A 21,481-nucleotide genomic window follows, 5' to 3' on the forward strand; every position below is an offset into this window, starting at 1 on the left:
ATTTAACTCGGGTGCTGTCCATTTCTTCTGATCATCCTTGAGATGGTTCTACACCTTCATTTGAGTCCAGCTGTGTTTGATTATACTGATTGGACTTGATTAGGAAAGCCACACACCTGTCTATATAAGACCTTACAGCTCACAGTGCATGTCGGAGCAAATGAGAATCATGAGGTCAAAGGAACTGCCTGAAGAGCTCAGAGACAGAATTGTGGCAAGGCACAGATCTAGCCAAGGTTACAAAAAAATTTCTGCTGCACTTAAGGTTCCTAAGAGTACAGTGGCCTCCATAATCCTTAAATGGAAGACGTTTGGGATGACCAGAACCCTTCCTAGAGCTGGCCGTCCGGCCAAAACTGAGCTATCGGGGGAGAAGAGCCTTGGTGAGAGAGGTAAAGAAGAACCCAAAGATCACTGTGGCTGAGCTCCAGAGATGCAGTCAGGAGATGGGAGAAAGTTGTAGAAAGTCAACCATCACTGCAGTCCACCACCAGTCGGAGCTTTATGGCAGAGTGGCCCGACGGAAGCCTCTCCTCAGTGCAAGACACATGAAATCCCGCATGGAGTTTGCTAAAAAACGCAGAAATAAGATTCTCTGGTCTGATGAGACCAAGATAGAACTTTTTGGCCTTAATTCTAAGCGGTATGTGTGGAGAAAAACCAGGCACTGCTCATCACCTGTCCAATACAGTCCCAACAGTGAAGCATGGTGGTGGAAGCATCATGCTGTGGGGGTGTTTTTCAGCTGCAGGGACAGGACGACTGGTTGCAATCGAGGGAAAGATGAATGCGGCCAAGTACAGGGATATCCTGGACGAAAACCTTCTCCAGGGTGCTCAGGACCTCAGACTGGGCCGAAGGTGAACCTTCCAACAAGACAATGACCCTAAGCACACAGCTAAAATAACGAAGGAGTGGCTTCACATCAACTCCGTGACTGTTCTTGAATGGCCCAGCCCGAGCCCTGACTTAAACCCAATTGAGCATCTCTGGAGAGACCTGAAAATGGTTGTCCACCAACGTTTACCCTCCAACCTGACAGAACTGGAGAGGATCTGCAAGGAGGAATGGCAGAGGATCCCCAAATCCAGGTGTGAAAAAATTTTGCATCTTTCCCAAAAAGACTCATGGCTGTATTAGATCAAAAGGGTGCTTGTACTAAATAATGAGCAAAGGGTCTGAAAACGTAGGACCATGTGATATTTCAGTTTTTCTTTTTTAATAAATGTTCAAAAATGTTAACAATTCTGTGTTTTTTCTGTCAATATGGGGTGCTGTGTGTACATTAATGACCAAAAAAAATTAACTTCAATTATTTTAGCAAATGGCTGCAATATAACAAAGAGTGAAAAATTTAAGGGGGTCTGAATACTTTCCGTACCCACTGTATATATATACACACACACTGAATATGCATATGTGTTTTGTGTGTGTGTATGTATATATATATATATATATATATATATATATATATATATACATACACATACATGCATATAAGCCAAGTCAGAGAGTGAACTTTATTTCTAAAGTGCTTTATACAATATAGAATTTCACACCAGCTTCACAATAGTATCAAATTCACATTCTGCTGTAAAGCAGCTCTAACGAGTAAATAGTGTCATTCTACAGCTCAAGTCAGTTAAGTATTGATTCAGGTCAGTTGCATAACTGTGTAAAATTCATCATTCATACATACTATATATAGTGTATATATCCATATGCATATACAGTATGTGTGAGTGCTATGACAAAAACATGTGCTCTAATGCACTCTGAACAAGCAAAAGACACGAGAGCAGTGTTTTACATTTATGACATCTGTGTGTAGTTTGGCATGTATGTGGCTAATTATTTTATGTTTGTGTGTAGAGTTACTATGCAGAAAATAAAATTTTTAGAAGAGTTAAAACAGTTTTCATAGAAGTGTTTGCTATTGCAAGATGTGTGTGACGTTTTGTATGTTGTGTGTTTTGTGTATAGAGTTCTGAGAAATGGAGGCGTAGTTTCAAAAACTGTAAGCAGGCCCGAACACATAGGGCCCTGGGGGTATAGCAAACCCAAAGGCCGCCCTTCATAGTAGCCTATCTTGGTGCCACAAACCTTTCTATAACAAGAATAATTTGTTTTTATTTTTTATTTTTTTAAATCAAATCTCAAACACACAGAGATATGTGTATGCATACTATTTTCAGTCGCAGATAGTATTGACTGTCTGCTAAATGCCTTAAATCTTACCATAAAACTGAAACTGCGGCCTCAAGTCTTCTTTAACTGGTGACCTTTCATCGTTTTTTTTAATTTATTTTCACTTTCCATCTCATTATTCTTCTGCGATTTCTTCGAAAATATTTGTCATATAGACTACAAATGAACTTTTCTAACTCACACACATATATTATTTATATTAATTAATCTTACCTGCCATTTCGTCGTATATAAAATGTTAATGAGATTCTTACGTATATATTGCTAAAGCAAGGGCAACAACAGTAAGGGCAAAATCAAACTAGATGCTTACGATAGTGCTTTTAAGTGACGAATCCTTTTAAGAACGCCCACCTGGGCACATCTGGTGGCGCATTTTGTATTGGCCTACATATTTAGTATTTTATATATTTTGTTTGTGTTTTATGTATTTGTATATTATAAGTGACCCCAGGGCCCATATGCTATGGGTCTTTTCTGAGGTAAATAATGTTTCGTGACTATTCATTTACGTGCCCTAAATTTAGCCAAGATTTACTGACATACTGCTGATCCATGCATGCAAAAAGTTCCAGTTTGATCACTCTAGAAACTCCAGTTCAAACTAATTTTAGCAAATTTGGCCTTTTATGTTCTTCTTGGTCAAGCATGTTTTTCCTCCTTTGATCAGGTCATCTTGCAAGTCTCGGCAGTAAATCGAAGGATTTTCTCAGTTGCTCGAATCCAAGTTTATGATAGGCTGGGCTTTTTCTTCCTCAAAACACATTTTAAACATATAAGGCTGCCAGCTGTGTCTCCAGGAATTTTTAGACTCTTGGAAATCTTCCTGTAGCCATAGACTAATGTAATAATAAAAAAAAAATCTTCTTTATAGCTTTCGTGAGAGGTTTTTCAACTTGGCCATACTCATCTTAGCACATGCATGGGCTAAATGAATGTACGTGTAACAGTCCAACCAAATAAAATTGACTTTTAAACAGCAATGTTGAATAATTATAACAGATGTGTAACAAAGAAAACCCATAACTCAAAAAATATTCAATTATATATTGACATGATCACTTTTAATATGCCACTTAAGTCCGTTATTTGTATCTTTTGCAGTAGAGTGTCAGTAGAAAATATCAGTTTATATTTCCAAGCATTCATTTTTCCATTAATTGTACTAATCTAGTGAGATTTTTGTCTGACAACAGCCAGAGCTCCACACAGATATCAGATCTGATCATCATGCAGTCTGTCTGGAATGACATAAAGAAACAGAACAAACTGAGACAGACTAAAATCCAGAAGAACTGTGGCAACGTCTCCAGGATGCTTCAAGAGACCTACCTGCGAAAAGTATTTGTTAAAGAATGATTCCTGAAGAACATTCAGCTTTTAAACCTCCTGGAGTTCTTAAACACCTTTTTTTTTTTTTTACGTTTTAATTCTAGTTATTTGTTGCTTATTTTTATCTATGGACACAAAGGCTGCATCCACAATCACATACTCTTGTTTTTTTTAAATAAGCATTTACTTCATGACTGCAAAAAGAGTATGTTCTATATAGTATGAATGCAATCTGCACGTACTACATGGCATGCACCATGTTGTCATTGTCACGTGATCTATCAGCATGCTCTCCCGTGGCCTCATGGGATAGTAAAGTGTCTATTGTATGCACATTTCAGAATCTCGACTGGAAGTACAGTATTTAGGTCATCTGGGTAACTACTCTTTTAGGAATACTGTGACTTCAGGCATTCAGTTCTTCACCTACTATATAGTAGGAAAGTAAGTGATTCTGGATGCAGCCACAGTCTCTGTAAATTAAAGATTTGAAGACAATTTTTCAGCATTACAGCAGACGCACCAAAGAAAATCTATTATCCTACATTGTGAGAGACAATGGAGTCAAAAAGTTCAAGGTGGTTTAGAAGACAAAGGGTGTGTGTGTGTGTATATATATATATATATAAACAGAAGTGGTATATTGAACTACTTTTATAATTCTTTTCCATACCTTTTAGCGATTGAATGGATAGGAGACCATTTCATTTAAAATATATGTTATCTTTCCTTCTCTGTAACAGCTGTACAAAGACAAAATCACAAAATGCAATCCATGAATGCTGCCAGCGACACTGGACAGTATATAACATGTAGTTATGAATTTATTTAAAGTTGTCTAGAAAGGCAAGCGTTGCAGAGGACAAGATGGACAAAAGCTAATCTCTACTTTAGAAAAGGTCACTGCTGGGTGAAATACAAAAGAGAAGAAGAAATTAATAAAAAAGGAAAAATAGGGCTATACAAAGCTGAATGTCCAGCCAGGAGCTGTTTCCATGCACTGATAAACCCTCGCCTATAGATCATAAATCATAAGCATAAGGGCCCCTCAAAGCTGGGCTCAATTCGTTTCTGGAAACAGTCCCTCAAGGCTCCTGCTGGGGATGGGAGATCTTACAGGGTAAATTAAAACATACACTTCAACCTGTTTACATTTGCCTTTACATTTTCATTTGTGAATGTGAAATGCATACACAGGTCCTACAAAACCACAATATGCACTTAAAAATATTTTACAGTATGTTAAAAAAACAAAACAAAAAACAAAGCGAATGACTTTTGGCTGGTGGTCTCAGAATCTGCGGCGTTTGTTGGGGCCAAAGTCAACAGGAGGTCCAGGACGAGGGAAGGGAAGAGGGAGACCACCTGGATTACCGGCAGCCCCCTGCTGAAACAGACCAAGACAGAAAATTACATACTGTACACTTTGCATGTTGAACTGAAAGCTGTCAATGTGCGTTGAGAAATCTGTACCTCACTGGAAGCCAAGCTGGCAGCCCCTGCTGTTGTGGTATTTCCACCCATCGGGTTCCTGTTCATGGCCATTCCCTGACCTTTCACCCCAAGAAAGAAAAATCAATGTTATGTTCAAATGGGTAAAATAATTTTTACAAATGGGTAAAAAAAAAAAAAAAAACCTGACCAGCAAGTAAGAGCAGAACCAAAAAAAAGACCAATCATGTACCGTGTTTTCTCTACATATTAAGTAGGGCAAAACAACAGGACTCCCCTCATGTTGTGTTCCAGTAATTCTTTTGAATTATTTTTTTTTTTCTTGAAAACACTAGTTATCGCATACATACACTATAAAACAATTCCCAAAATAATTCTATTTTTTGTCCTTTTTGGGATATTTTCCTCCCTTTGTTAAATTTGTTTCTGGTCAAGAATTAACGTCCTAGAAAAAAATATAAATGTCCCAGTATTCAATATTATTACCAAATAGTGGGTGCAATCTTTTTATCAACTTGCTTTCTTTCAGTTAGCACAGGTCTTGTATATCTTTTTGGAACTAACTGATTATAGGCCTCATTGATCTGTTTATGCACGTCATTTTTGAGTGAACATTGCCGAAATTATCCACAAATGTTTGTTTTTTTTGTTTTTGTATAAGCTCAGATTAATGAGGCTGGCGATCAGTTAAAAAAAAAATAAATACAAAACCTGTGCTAATTGATAGAAAAGTGGGTGACAAAAAGACTGAATCCAAGACTTGGTGATATTACAGAATGGCGAGAAAGACAAACAATTTTTAAAATTAACCAGGAACACCAAATTAGGTAAAGGGTAGGGACATTTTCAGCACAGCATGTGGGTTCAGCAATTCTTGCTGTGACACTGGTGTTTTAAATGTTCAGTAGTCTAAGTGTGAGTTCAGTGTTGTTAATCACTGAGAGTGTTTGAGTGTGATATACACACCTCCCATATGCATCCTCATGTCTGGATCTCTCTGAAAAAAACAACAAAAACAGCAAAAACAAAACCCATGAATTAAAAATCCTCAGAAATACAAACAATAACTGTGGAGCTTGGAAACCCCAGACTCACTTTCTCAGAGAAGTTGCCTCCCTGCCCCTGCTGTCTCCTCATCAGGTCCTCAGAGTGAGCACGGAGCTCCTCCTCTCTCCTCCGCCGCTCCTCCTCCTGACGCAGCTCCATCTGTTTCCGTTTCTGCACCTCCTGGCTATGAGCCTCCTCCATTCTCCTCAACTCTTCCTGTCTGCGCAGGAGATCTAAAGCAAAGAGAGAAACAGACGTGGCTTAGTGCAGTGTGATTGCTGATGGGATGTGTAAAACTACAGGGTTGCCTGAATTACTAGTCGTCTGAATTTACTGGTTTTAGGTTCCCCTTACTCTACTTGATTTCAAAAATTGCTAGACAAAGTGCAAGGGGTCTACAGATTTTTCCTTGATATTACACTTGCATTAAAAACAATGATGATGATGGGACAGTGAAGAAAAGTGCAAGACATGACAATTGCAACTGTCATCTGTGTATATGGAAACCAGAAGTGCTTTAAAACAGATGAATTAAAGGCAAATTTTGTTTGCAAAAAAAGTTTTAATATAGAAAATGTATAACAATTAATGCCATTACATGACGTTAGCCTAGAGTTTCTGCTTGGTGAGTTTTTTTTTTTTTTTAAAGATCATCGATAAGGCCAAAACCAAAGACAAGCGCAGGCTTGTTCACTTTACTATTGATGATCGCTCTGTTTAAATAATCAAATATGCAATCTGAGAGAAGTGCTGATGCCCAAGAGATATTTAGCAGGTTAAATATCTAAACTTATCTGCAATTCAAGCCCTGTGAGTGTGAAATGTGCTTTCGCTAAAACTGACAGTCAGTTGTGTACAGGGTGCAAATTACGGGGGGGGGGGGGGGGAGGGGGTCTGAACCCCCTAAAGAAAGCTTGATGCCCTCTTGATGGACGTCAAAACTAGATGGGGGGGGTCAGATAGAAAGAAGGCTAGCTTTCCCATAGTATGGAAATTTACTTGTAAATATTAATATGCACTTCTATAGCCCTGACTTATTTTAAAATATAATTCTGGCAGCCCCCTGAAATGGGTCGTATTTTGGCATGACCCGAGCACTTGAAAAATTTCGCTAAAGTGCTCAAAGACGTACATTTATTGCTTAGATGGAGAAAGAACACCTAAAATGCATGTGTAGATTCAGACGAGTGACAGTTTTATCCTCTTTAACTTAGTGCTGTTGAACTGAATTTATGGAGCAAACTTTTTGCTAAAAATAGCCAGAGCATTAACAGCAACACTGAAACACAAGCGAGCGCTTCTGTCAGTCAGATGCATGTGAAAGTTCCATGTCTTACTACAACAAACACTGCGTGTTTTTTCAGAATCTTCACTGGCTGTTAGAAAGACAAAAACAGGTTACATAAGTTTTTACCTAAAAACGACCCACAAACACGTCAATTAAAGCATGCAGACAAACTTGTGTAGCAGGAAAATGGTCTTCTCCTGTCAAGCTCTAAAACTGATGGCTGAAGGTCTGGAAACCTGCCATGAATAGCTCTCAACACCACTCACACCTCCTGCAACCCCCCTCTCCCCCACACCTGCAATTCAGATCAGTGAAGAGGAGGTGTGCCAGGTCTTCTGGAAGCAGAAAAGGAAAAAAAGCACCAGGCCCAGATTGTGTTACACCAGTCTATCTGAAATCTTGTGCTGACCAGCTGGCCCCCATCTTCACACAGATCTTCAACAGATCACTGGAGCTGTGTGAAGTCCCTTCATGCTTCAAACACTCCACCATCATCCCCATGCCAAAAAAATCCAAAATTACAGGACTAAATGACTACAGGCCTGTTGCTCTAACGTCTGTGGTCATGAAGTCATTTGAAAAACTGGTGCTGGCCCACCTGAAGGACATCACTGGACCCTTACTGGATCCTCTTCAGTTTGCCTACAGAGCAAACAGGTCTGTGGATGATGCTGTAAACATTGCACTGCATTATGTTCTGCAACTTCTAGACAGACCAGGGACTTATGTGAGGATCCTGTTTGTGGACTTCAGCTCGGCCTTTAACACGATCATCCCAAACCTTCTCCTGCCCAAACTAACTCAGCTCTCTGTGCCCACCTCCATCTGTCAGTGGATCACCAGCTTCCTGAGAGACAGGCAGCAGCTAGTGAGGCTGGGAAAATACACATCCAGAACCCGTATAATCATCACCGGAGCTGCTCAGGGCTGCGTTCTCTCCCCACTGCTCTTCTCCCTGTACACCAACGACTGCACATCTAAAGACCCCTCTGTCAAGCTCCTGAAGTTTGCCTGACGACACCACACTCATCGGACTGCTAAGCGAATCATCGGCACAACCGTCCCTTCTATTCAAGAACTTTACTTATCCAGAGTGAGCAAAAGGGCTGGCAAAATCACTCTGGACCCCTCACATCCAGCACACTCCCTGTTTGAACTGTTGCCATCTGGTCAACACTACAGAGCTCCAAGCACCAGAACGACCAGACACAGGAACAGTTTCTTCCCCCAGGAAATCCATCTCATGGAATCCATGGCAGCTTTCATTGGCCAAGGCCCGCCCATGAGGCTGTGTGACCGACATGTCATAAAACCAATCACAGTTCGTTTCGTTCAGCGTCACGTTTCAGGGCGTGGAAATGTCACCACAATAACAGACTGGTGTATAAAACTCTCATCACATATTTTTAAGATTCTATGCCAAGAACTTTAAATATTTCATATACTTTTTAAAATCAAGCATTTAATTGATCCTAAAAAAAACACTCATTGTCAGTTGTAAACACGACAGCTTTCTTATTTCGTGAGGGGGTTTGGCATCACGACATCTTTGTTTTTTGTTTTTCAGGTTGAACGTTAAAGAACGCGACACATACACGTCTCGTGGAAATCCTGTATAATGCAAACCAATCCGATGACGACTTCGAAACTCCTGAAGTGTTTCCACTTTTGTGTGCCGTCTGCATCAGACTTTAACCAGCAGTCTGTGGGGGGGACGTCTGAGGCTGAGACTAGGGTTTACCAAACTAGAGTTGTGAGCGAAAAGCAACTGATAAAAAAAGCTGATAATTATTAAATCATAAAAACGTAAAATAAATAAAACAAACAAAAAAAAGCAATCCAAATTTTTTAAAGGGGTTGTCTAACGCTGTTTTATGCATTCTAACTTATTTACACTGTTTACATGTGTTAAATTACTGTTAAGTTACTGCATTTCATTAGCTCTGTACTTGTACTCTGCATAATGACAATAAAGTTGAATCTAATCTAAAAAAAAAAAAATTTTTGGAATATTAACTTGAATTCTTATGGGAGTATTTCAAGCAAATATTTAAACAAGTTCGGCTGACAAAACATTTGGGGTTAACTCTCCCCCAAAAAATGGCAACCTGTGTGTGCTCACCTTGTCTCATCAACATGACTTGGTGCTCATGTCGTGCTGCTTCCATTTCAGTCTCCAGCTTCTCTTGGGCCTCTTTGATTGTTTCGATCAACTTGTTCAAACTGCTGCTTTTCCATTTCCATTAAGGCCTTCCAGCGCATAGCATACAGGACGTACTCAAACGAGCCTGGCTGAGCGAACCGGGGCGGCTGCTCGCGCTCTCTGGTGGACAGATAGAGGAAGACATGCCAGTTTATCTATGTGGTGGGTAGTAGGATAATGTACACTTAAACAGTCATTAATCCACAAAAATGTATCAACTTTTGATCAACTCTTCTTTAATTATAATGTGATATCCTATTATAAAATCATAACCCACACCTCTGAGCATTTTTTGTTGTTTAAATACATAAAGAATACATTAAAAAAACAAAAAAATGACAAAAGGATGCATTTACAATTTTTATTAAATTAAATATTTTAGCGCACATAGAGCTGCATTACTTTTTATAATTTTAAGCGCCCATAACCTCTCCAGATCTGAAAAACACTTTTCTTAAACACCATCTTCCAAGTTTTCCATGCTTACAGGAAGCCTGGGTAACCATCTGGTTGCAAACACAACTGTTTACAATGCATATAGAGAACATGAACTCACTTGTGATATAGGGGGTTTTTGTTAATAAGTCTCTCAGGAAGTCCTTCATCCTCATCAAGATGCTCCATCGGCTCAACGGTAACAGGCCTGGGGAAACTGAGTTTGGGAAAGAAAGGCCAACTTTACTAACCAGCTACCACTAACACACAATTAAATAAAATGAAAGCAGCAGACACTCACGTGGTGAGAAGAAGGCTCCATCTCCACAACGGTCCCCAGAGCTTTCCTGGCAGAGGGTTTGTTTGGCAAACTCCACAATGCCCTTCCCAGTTGGCCTGCCACGATCAGTGTAAGCTCGACGATGACAATGGCCCGTTCGCCAGATCGGAGGACCGAACATGGGCGAAGGCCTCCTCCAGGAGCTCGTTGGACACAAACTGAGGCACTGAGGTTCTTGACCATCAGCGAAGCGCAAGAATAGGACCGTGAGTGGCAAAAACGCACACGGATCTGGCGACCTTTGAACACAGTGTCATCCAGTTCTGCTTTCGCTATGTCTGCCAAGAGTCTTTGTTTTCCTAATGAGAAGAGAGCAGCAGGTCAGGGTTAATGCTGCATTTGGTTCTTTGCTGTCTGAGAATACAAACATCACTGGAAAAAAACTATTTAATTTTTAAGGCATAACCTTTATTTAAGAATTTAAGTCTTTGAAAGGAACAAATTAAAATGGAACACAAAGTCTCTAAATGTAAATGTCTTCTCTTGGCAATGCTTCAAAGTTGTAAAATACCACTTAAATTAAGAGAGATTCTTAAATCAAGATACATTTTCTTGAGAAGCAAAATGCCGTCAAAGGGTAAAAATAGTTTCATACCCAGATATTTGTTCTTGTTTAAGCATAGACTCACTAAAATTTCATTCAGTTTTTTTTAAAAAACATGACTTCATGTTCAATTTGCATGTTATGTTAATGTATCTTGATTTAAAGATGTTAAGATATTTATACTAGAAAACAAAGCAAAAATACTAAGGAATATATATTAATTTTTTTGCCGTATGCAGCAACATTTAATGCCATGAATTTATAAATTTAAGCCTTTCTTTCTCCAATTTAAAACCTCTTTAGGCCTTAAATGTAGGAAAAAGACCCCGCATAAAGCCCTGATCAAAACACGATCTTTAACTAAAAATGTAGTTTAACATTACCAAAAAAAATAAATAGATGTTTGGTTATGAATAAACTTTGTCAGGTCAATCATCATTGAAAAAAAACAAAACTAGCATAGTCACTTTCTGCTGCGAATTTTCTTTCAAACTCTCACCAGCCCTGATGAAGCCGAAGCCTTCTTTCCTTGTTGATGAAAATCTCAGAAGGTTTCCATACTTGGAGAAGCGCTTCTCCACATCCTCCTCTGAGGTTCCAGTGGGCAGGTTCACCACAAACAGCCTGCTTCCTCTGCGTGTAGGTCTTCTCGCCTGGCTTCTTGAAGTTCGATGCAGGTCTATAGTGAAAGCAGCATCTGCAGTGGAGAGAGGGTTCAGTCAGCCACTATGACTTTAACAAAGTCAAGATGTGTCCCATCAGCCCACAGCTGTTACTTACTCGGGCTGCTCTGCTCTCACAGCATCAGTGTGCTGTCCATTGCTGTCGGCTCCTGGGGGCTTCCTCTGCTGTTCCTGCTGGGGGTTGGGCTGCTGTCGGGGTGGGCCGTGATTCATGCTGCTCTGAAAAGGGTCCTCTGTTTCTTGCATCTAATAGAGGAACATGAAACATCAATACAGACTTGATTTCATTGGTTTTTAAAACCTGAGAAGAATAAGGCTCAATTCAAAAAGTGTAAACAAAGGCCATGATGGACGTTCAGACATTTCAGCATCCTTTAATTACATACTGACATGCGTAATGACAAAACTCTACAAACACTACATGAACAAGAGACACTGAAAAAAAAATCAACTAATTATGAATCTCATCACGTTACACGTTAAGATAGGACAACAGAGCTTGAAAATATACTTAGCAGTTTGGGCATATTTTTTTGAATTATACATTTAACGAAGAAATAAGATGCATATTTAATGTCCAATGCCTTAATGAGTGCTTTTAACGGATGATTTCTTTATTGGTGGGTGCAATTTGGCCTTTGTTTTCTATGATTGTTTGATTCTTCATTATGTATGCTAAACGTATGCCTTGTTCACTGTTAAGATTTCAAGCTTTAATTACGAACATTAGTGAGTGTAGCTTGGTGCAGCATTCTTACATTATTAATTATCTGATTTATTAATAATCGTGTAACGTTATGGGTTTGCAAAGCGAAGCCGAGCTGGACAGATACGCTCAGCCACGGCAAATGGCCCGGATTCGTCTCCAGCTCATATGCGCAAACACATTCATTCATAATGAAAGCATTCATCACATGCATAGAATATAAAAGCCATAACAACGTCAAATACCTTTTATAAGAGTATTTAATTCCGCTCCAGTAACACACGCAGCGTTGCTCACAAAGAGGAGAGAGGCTGAACGCCGCACACCTGAACTTGCTGCCGGCTCTAGCTGCTCATTGGCTAGCGGGGGGGTTTTCCGGCGTAACGCTCTGACGCATTCGATTGGGCCCAATATCACGTCAATAAAATGACGTCTACGAGTTCCAAATGTTCCAGTGGTTGTCGTCGTTTTTAAACCCAGTTGCTTAGGCCAAAATCGTTTTTTTGTTCGTAGGAAATGACGAAAAAACAAGTTAGTGAGCTTTGCATTTAACGTCACCTCTCTGTACGCAATGTTGATATTCTCTGTACTTTGATCTTTGGTATCTTGGCATTAATTATATATATAATATTATAAAGATTGAGAAAAAACTAATGTAATAATTGTGAACTTCCTGGCGCGACAAGTGTTGAACAAAGAAAAAACGCAATCAACAAATCCAGTGAAATGAACCAATGTACACTTTTTTATCTGGTCATTCTCAGGCATAACTATTATTAATTATAATTGTATTGTTTACACAATGACAATAAACTTAAAAAACCGTTTTGGAATAAGTAACTGAAGTGGAGGGGTTTGAGGTTAATTTATATGAGGCCTTTCAAGTTTTAATATTAATAATTGTTTTTAAAATTGTGGATTTTTATATATCATCATATACCATTTCTGAAATGTTATCTAATAGGATAGAAAGCGGAGAACAACCAAACCAATACAGGCCATAAAACAGCAAAGAACGAGTACATTTACCAATATCTGTTATGTCAATACATATACAAGGGTCATGAAAAATTACTGCATAACAAATGACCCATAAAAAAAAACAAAAAAAAAAATAACATTTTGATTAAGTTCCACCTGTTTCTAAAACCATATGGTGCAATGTGTAGTGTCACCAAAAAAAAAAAACACAAAAAAAAAAACTGACAGATTGGAAAGTTTGTATATGACACAGAGTGTAGTCAAATAGATAAGCACATTCAGCATGTATTAAAAAATAAACCTAGAAAAATAATCTATTGTCAAAATAAAAATAATTGTAACAATGCCCACATCCGATTACAGATTCGTTCTCCACATTCCTCCAAGGCACGCAAGTGTACAACTGCGGCAAGAAAAAACAATTCGTGTCTGCTTCTGCCTTGGATCCAAATTTTAAAAATAGACCATTATTCTAACTTTTCTATTTACCAAAACAGCTTACAGAAAACATGTCCGACGGGAACCAAATACAGCAGTACTATTACCACCGGTCTACTCAGCTAAAACAAGTCCCCTCGGTCAGACAAAGCATCAATTAATTAATCAGATTTGTGAGTTTATTTCCATGCAGTAAGGCCAGCTTTCTTCTGCACTATGTGATAAATCGAATGAGGCCAATATGGAAATGTTAATCCTATTTGGGTTTGACCCCTCTTTGCTCCTTCCTTGTAGTCCTCCAGGGTGAGTTTGTAGCCCCAGTGCTGCAGAGTCTGTCTGGCCACCGGGGAGGAAACACTGGGGTTGTCATAAGCACAACCGGACCGGACCACTTTTGTGATGAGATTCTGCCTCCACCGACCTTTTGACTCCTGCACATTTGGCCCAGCGACTGATCTGACGTGCATCGTCCTCTGTTCGCCTGCCGTGGTAAAAACCTGCAGGGAAGATGGAACATCATGTGTGAAAGACTCTAGTCTTCAACTTTCCTCAGTCTCTTCAGAAATCATTCTAATATGTTGATTCGGTGCTCAAGAAACATCTCTTATTATCGATGTTGAAAGCAGTTGTGCTGTTTAATAATTTTTTCTATGATCATTTTTTCTTTGATTAATAGAAATGTCAAAAAGAATATTTGTTGCTCACTTCATGTAATTTTGTGAATTCAACCCTTTTTCTGCACTTTTGATTAATTTAATATGTCCTTGGCTCAATAAACAAATTACATTCTTTAAACCCTAAACGTCTGAACAGTAGTGGATAGTGAGTTGCAGCAGCTCTGCCTGCAGTACCACTGGAACCAGCCAGAAGGATCCTGGGGACAATCCAGCCACTGCTTTCCCACATCTCTAGACTGCCTCCACATTTTACATTATAGATGTTCACGTTTTCCCTGTACGTGGATGAAGCCACCTGAAATTCATAAAAACCCAAATAATAAAAAACTCAAAAAACAATGACAAAAAAACAACTCTCAACGGTGTAAACCTGCTTAGAAATCCACAAAGTTTAAATTATTTCTCAAATACGTGCATACAACAGCAGCTCCAGGCTGGACCGAATACGCTGTTTTCTGTCAACTGTGAAATGATTGCTGGCTTGTGGCAATCTAGGTGTCGTCAAACCACAGCATGGTGGCAAACAACTATACATTCATTTTATCAAGTGCAAGCAAGGTCTTTTTGCTACATAAACCTTTCATGAGTTTTTCCCTTTTGCGTGAGAGTCTCGTCACATGCTCATAGCCCTGAGCTTCAAACTAAAGGAATAAAACCACTCAAATGACCCGGTTAATCTGCTGACATAAAATGCTGCATAACAACAACATGAGGCAGATAACACATAAAAATAACCGTAGAGCTGTAAAAATTATATTCTACAATGATCATAAAAAGAAGTACTAATACACAAACATTCAATTGAGGTCCTCTACAAGCCATAAATCACACACACAAAAAGAGTAAGACTGTGGATTGCTCTTTTATCTGTATAGACACTTATTGAAAATAGGTTTATGTTAACTTTGACAAATGTATTTCGTACTGAAATGCTCTGTGCTAATGAAATGATAATGATTAGCACCTGTTTGGAGATGTTTAGCCCATCCAGCCAGTCTTCGGGAAGCTCCTGCCAAACATCTTTGTAATGTTTGCTCTTGTTTAAAAAAAAAAACATTTCTTGTGAATACGTTAAGATTTACAGTTTGAGTGCAGAACTACTGTTAGACATTTGGAGTGCATAACCAAACTCTCTGACCTGTCAAAAGAGATGTGGACAGGCAGAGAATGTAAAAAAAAAATAAAAAAAAGTAACACTTGTCCTGTGTTCCTTGCTCATGTCTGAAGGACTGTGAAGGACTTTTTAAAAACGGAAAGTACAGTAAACAAATGAAAATATTTCTGCCTGTCCTGACCCTTAAAATTACTTTTTTTTTTACTTGTCCAAGTTAAAATGCAGTTGTTAAAATTAGTCAAAATGTATTACAGTTCCATAAGCCAAAGCTGTACTCAGTGATGTGACTTTGGAAGCAGTTACAGTCTTACAGGTCTCTATCAGCTTTGAACATCGTGCCACTACACTTTTTCATTTTAGCAAAACTGCTCAAGCTCAATCAGGTTGCAGAGAGATAATTAATGGACCACTGTTTTTAAAAGAATAGCTACAGAAAAGAAAATTACATAATTTGCTCATCAAGGGATCCTCTGCAGTGAATGGGTGCCATCAGAATGAGAGTCTAAACAGCTGATAAAAGCATCACAATAATCCACAAATAATCCACACGACTCCAGTCCATTAATTAACATCCTGTGACGTGGAAAAAGTAACAAAGTTGTTCGTAAGAAACAAATCAATCATTAAGGTGTTTTAACTTTAAACCGTTGTCCATTATTCATAGTAAATGTTTTTCTCCACTTTCAATGCCTGTTGTCCTCCCCTCACATCAAAATCCACCACACATGTTCATTTACACAGTAACAGTGTTGGATTGTTTTTGCTTGTAAACTGTGCTTGATCTTAGATTAGACAACTTTTTCACTGGAGAAAGCAATATTATGAATGGAATATTTGTATTTCAGCCAGAAGCAATGGTCCTGAAGTTTGAAAATATGTTCCTGTTGAAAGATACATTTATTACAAACATGCAGGTTTGCTTTCCAAGATGCTACAAATTATTGGGACTGGAGACATGTGGATTATTGTCGGGCTTTTATCAGCTGTTTGGACTATTTCTGACGGCACCCATTCACTGCATAGTAATCCATAGGAGAATAATTGATGCAATGCTAAAGTTCTCCAGTCTGTTCCACTGAAGAAGCAAACTCATCTACATCTTGGACGGCCTGAGGGTGAGTAAATTTTAAACAAATTTTCATTTTGGGATGAAAAAGAAAAAAAAGACCATTTAAATTAAACAAATGTTCTTTCATTATTTAACAAAGCATTTAAAGTCTCCATTGTGCAATAATTAAAGCTAACATCTGATCACAGTGAAACATACTTGTGATACTGGAGTAGCATGGGCCTAAAATAGGTACCCCCAAAACTGCCTGCCTGTAAAACCTCTTTGGGAGTCAAGTTAGGTGTGAACTCTGGGTGGTCTGTAACAACAGAAAAATGCAAAATTAGTGAATGAATAAAAGAATGGAATAAATCATAAACCTACACCAAAAAAAAAAAAAAACATTCTTGACTTCACCTTTAAACACAAGTTGTCCTTTCCTCATTCCTCTTTATTTCAGAAGGTATTTTTTTGCCGCCATCGGAGTTTGTTTTTTCTTATCATCCTCAGACCAGTCTGTTGAGTGGGCAGATTTAGTTTTTTTCTCCCTTTTGTCCTTGTCTTTGCTAGAAACCTTCACTTCAGTTGATTTTGTAGAGTCAGCTTTACCCACGAGAGCTGAGGATCAGAGAAAAACACATTACAAAACACAGCTCTAAATAATCTGGCTAAACCTAAAAAGCCTTCATCTCTGAAACATAAATATAAAAATATGTAGCCTAATTACAATAAGGAAAAGTGCAAAATAACAACTATCTGTCCGTCAAGAACTTAAATTAATATATATAGAATAGATATATATAATATAATATATATATATATATAGAGATATATACACGTATATAAATTATATTATATATATATATATATATATATATATATATATAGGATCTATATTCTATTTTCTTCTGCAAATGTGGATAAGAAAAATAATGTGTTGGATGAAAGATTTTTTTTAATAAGTAATTAAGACCCCTGCTCTATATAGTATGAACGTGTCCTACTATGAATGGTCATCTACTGCATTCGCCATTGTCATGTGACTTACCAACAGCATTTTTTATCAGTACTGATAATTCAGGCATACTTCTTTTGTCACATACTTTTTTTCACCTACTATATAGTAGGGTAGTATGCGATTTTGGATGCACCCGAATAACTGCTGCACCTGCGACCATTATGACACCTGAGGTTACAGAAGTTACTGTCTAATGACCTTTAAGAAGCTCAGTGCCCTACTAATTATAAAAGTTAACACATTTGCTTATAACAGGAAAAAAATAAATAAATTTTTGGGTTATTTATTTTTATTCTCGTTAATGAAAATGAACAAAAAAAGTTTAAACGGTATGGCGTAATACGATTTTGATTTTGTTTTAATTAAGACTATACCAGTATAATGATGTAGTATATAATATAGTATATAATATAGTATAGTATATAATAATATGCTTGCTGATCAAGTGCAGCAAATGTCACAAAAGATGTGAAAACGTAGTAAGTTCACCAAAGCTGATGCCACTAAGATAGATAGATAGTATAGATAGATAGATAGATAGATAGATAATAGGATAGATAGATACCCGTCCTGATTTCTGCACTGCGGGCGCTCCTTTCGCTCGTTTATTTTGTCTTTTATTTTTCTGTCTCTTCTTCCCAGGCGCCCTTTAAATCATACCCGGATCTGTTTTTCCTTTTCATCGTCCTACTGTCTCTTTCTTTGTCGTCTCTCAATGGTTTGAATGGCTTTTTGTGAACTTAAGGAACATTTGTTTTAACGAGAAATAGGTTATAGACACCAAGGACAATTTGCTTAGGAAACCGGAGCAAAGAGTTTACTCATGAAACTACACAAACTGCTTGCTTGAAATCCGCCCGTTCCGCGTTTATGCACACGGTGAAGAGCGCATGCGCGCAGCTGGGAACAGGCTATTATTGGGCTACTATTGCCTGTATGTTTTCAACGAATCAAGACAACTTAACTAATATTAAAACGAGTCATTCAATTGTTTCTTATTCATATGAACATACCGAATCTTAGTTTTATCCTTTAGAAAGAGTATGCACTAGTTTTCCCAACGAGACCTTAACTAGAATTCATTCAGTTTGTAAAGCTGTTCTAGCTACAAATTCTAATACAAAGAAAAAAGAAAAAAAACATCGACTCATGCATGTTTCTTCTATAAAATGTTTTTGTCAATTTATGATAATTAATTTTGCAGACAGACTTTGGTATTCAGATTTTAACATTTTATTTTAAATGCAGTATTTTAATATAAATGTCATGTGAGTGTGTATTCTGTAGGATGTTATGGTAGGCTATATTATTATGATAACCCTCCAGGTAATTGTTTCGATTTATTGTTTAACTCTTAATTATAGTGGGTGGTACATTTCTATCTTCTATCTATCTATCTATCTATCTATCTATCTATCTATCTATCTATCTATCTATCTATCTTCTATCTATCTATCTATCTGTCTGTCAGTTTTTGTCCGTCTGTCCTGTCTGTCTTATAGCTTCTTGCTTTGATTAAAGGGTTACTCCACCCCAAAATGAAAATTTTGTCATTATTCACTTAGCCCCATGTCGTTCCAAACACGTAAAAGCATCGTTCATCTTCAGCAAACAATTTAAGAATTATTTTGGATGAAAACCGGGAGGCTTGAGGACTGTCAACGTGCCAAATAATTAACAGTGTCAAGGTCCAGGAAAGTACTGTATGAAAGCATAATCAGAATAGTCCATCTGCCATCAGTGATTCAACCGTAACATTATGAAGCAACGAGAATACTTTTTGTACACAAAGAAAACAAAAATAACGACTTTATTCAACAATTCCTCTCCTCTGTGTCTCTCCAAATCAGCGTAGCAGTACTCAGGCGGCTTATGCACTTCTGTATCAGCCGCGCCACAAGGATACGTCCTTTTTTACGTGTATTTACGAATTTCCTATTTCCAAAGTTTTTGGTTATTTTATCAAGATCTAAGTTGATTTTAGCTACGTTGATACAACACTAAAGGATCTAAAGACATATTTAGCATTTAATACCTTGTTGCAAATATAACCTTAGGAGTAACACAACAGCTTGTTGCTGGGGCAATACACTTCAAGAGACATCTTTGTGTTTTATCTAACCCTTTAAAAGTGCATTTAATAGTTTATTATGTGCTATTCCCTTGTGAAAACTAAGTGTGCTCTCAATTGTATTAAAAGAGTATTAAAAGTATTAAAGTATTATTTTTTTAAAAAGTTTTTGCACTTGCAGATGATATAATATAATTTAAATTAAAGGCCACTTAAGTGTACGTACAAAGAGAGTACACTTAATGACAATAGGTCTTAACATACTTGAGTGGACCTTTATAAAAATGTAAATATGTGTGTTTTAAATAAGTACACTTATTTTTATATATTTATCAACATACTAAAAAGCATTGATTTTAAAATAATTGATTTTAATTTAAACTTAAGTGTGTTCTCCAAAACTACATTTTTTAATGTATTTTAAATGTGTTTAGTCTATAATATATTCTGTGTGCATTAATGCAATTGAAATGCATTTTTCTTCTAAACTTCAATACACTTTCTTATACAGTATACTCCAATAAAACTTATTGTGTGAAATTTTCATCACCAGCTCCTGCGCTATGACTCTATTAAGTTTTAATATTTAACATACAGTGTCATTTATGAGAGTACTGTATTTGTATGTAATAGTACTGTAATTTACATCTGTGTACAGAGTACTTTCAATGTCATGTTGTTTCTAAGTCTTAAACACATTTAAATGCATTAATTGTGAGTGAGTCATGAATAAGTCTAACCATATCTTTGGACTAACTACACAATGAATTAGAACAATTTGAACTTGAACAGAAATGGAAAGCTTGAAATAACATGTTAAAAAAAGTGTCTCTTTTGTTTAATGTGCAATTGGATGATTACAGATGAGACATTCTGTGAGACTTTATGTACTGCAGATAATGAATCAAGTAAATATATCTTGATATAAGCTTTCTTTATCCTTAATTTAGTCTTGCCATTCGTGTGGATTTCACCATAATTGGCAGTTCTTGCTATATGGACTCTGGAGGTGAATTTAAGTGACTTTCATATCACTTTTGAAGCACCTCGAGCTGGCAGAGACGAATTTGCATTTTCAGTAAGTCTGATTTATGCAGCAAACATATTTTGCTTGTTATGAAAAATAATCTACTCTAGAGGGACTATTTAGCTGTTGTTATTGATTCTAATTGGAAGTCTTCCGGAAGTTCAGTTAGGGCCACAAAAGTGCGCATGCGCAGTAACGTTTGTTTATGTTGTTGCCATTGAAACCGTCTATAGAGGACAAGGACTGTAGCCTAAAATGCCGGTGTCTGTTTCTATAAAGTGGGGCAATTCCAACTTTGCAAGGACAGTCTGGCGCTTCTGACTCACAGCCTGATTAAGTAATTTTTTCATATTTAAAGAATTTTGCCACTGAGGATTCAAAAGCGAGTTTTGAGCAGTGTAGAGTAGTGCTTGTTGTATGTCATTCTCCAATCACAAATGCAGGCATGGTTTTATTGTTAACGCAGCGCGATATGCAACATGCAAAAGACAGTATGTCATTATAATCAGTAATTATGTCCCCACTGGATGCAGCAAATGCCTCATTTATAATGGGTTTTTCTGGTTTTGTCTCGTTGCACGGGGGGGGGGACTCGGCATCACAGTCTGGTAAGGGGCATAACATTTCTGTCACACGCTTGAGACATCGGCCAATCACAAACTAGTTGGCCAGTCAGAGCACACCTCGCTTTTCAGAGAGATGAGCCTTTGTGAAAATCGACATGTTTCAGAAGGCGGGGCATAGAGGAGCAAGAATAAGTACATTATGTGGAAAAATAATGTGTTTTTTGAACCTTAAACCGCATAAACACATTGCAATACTCCAAATTCACAAAAATAATGTTCTTTTTTAGCAACGTCATATGACCC

The 21,481-nt window shown here is 37.6% G+C and overlaps 2 pseudogenes; both read right to left on the bottom strand.

The window, feature by feature from the left end:
• Positions 1-4,312: 4,312 nt before the first annotated feature.
• LOC109083173 lies at positions 4,313-11,878 on the bottom strand (annotated as a pseudogene).
• Positions 11,879-13,223: 1,345 nt separating this feature from the next.
• LOC122144185 lies at positions 13,224-17,581 on the bottom strand (annotated as a pseudogene).
• Between the last annotated feature and the right edge of the window lie 3,900 nt (positions 17,582-21,481).

The sequence above is a fragment of the Cyprinus carpio genome, unplaced genomic scaffold (assembly GCF_018340385.1).
Source record: "Cyprinus carpio isolate SPL01 unplaced genomic scaffold, ASM1834038v1 S000006615, whole genome shotgun sequence".
Taxonomy (NCBI): domain Eukaryota; kingdom Metazoa; phylum Chordata; class Actinopteri; order Cypriniformes; family Cyprinidae; genus Cyprinus; species Cyprinus carpio.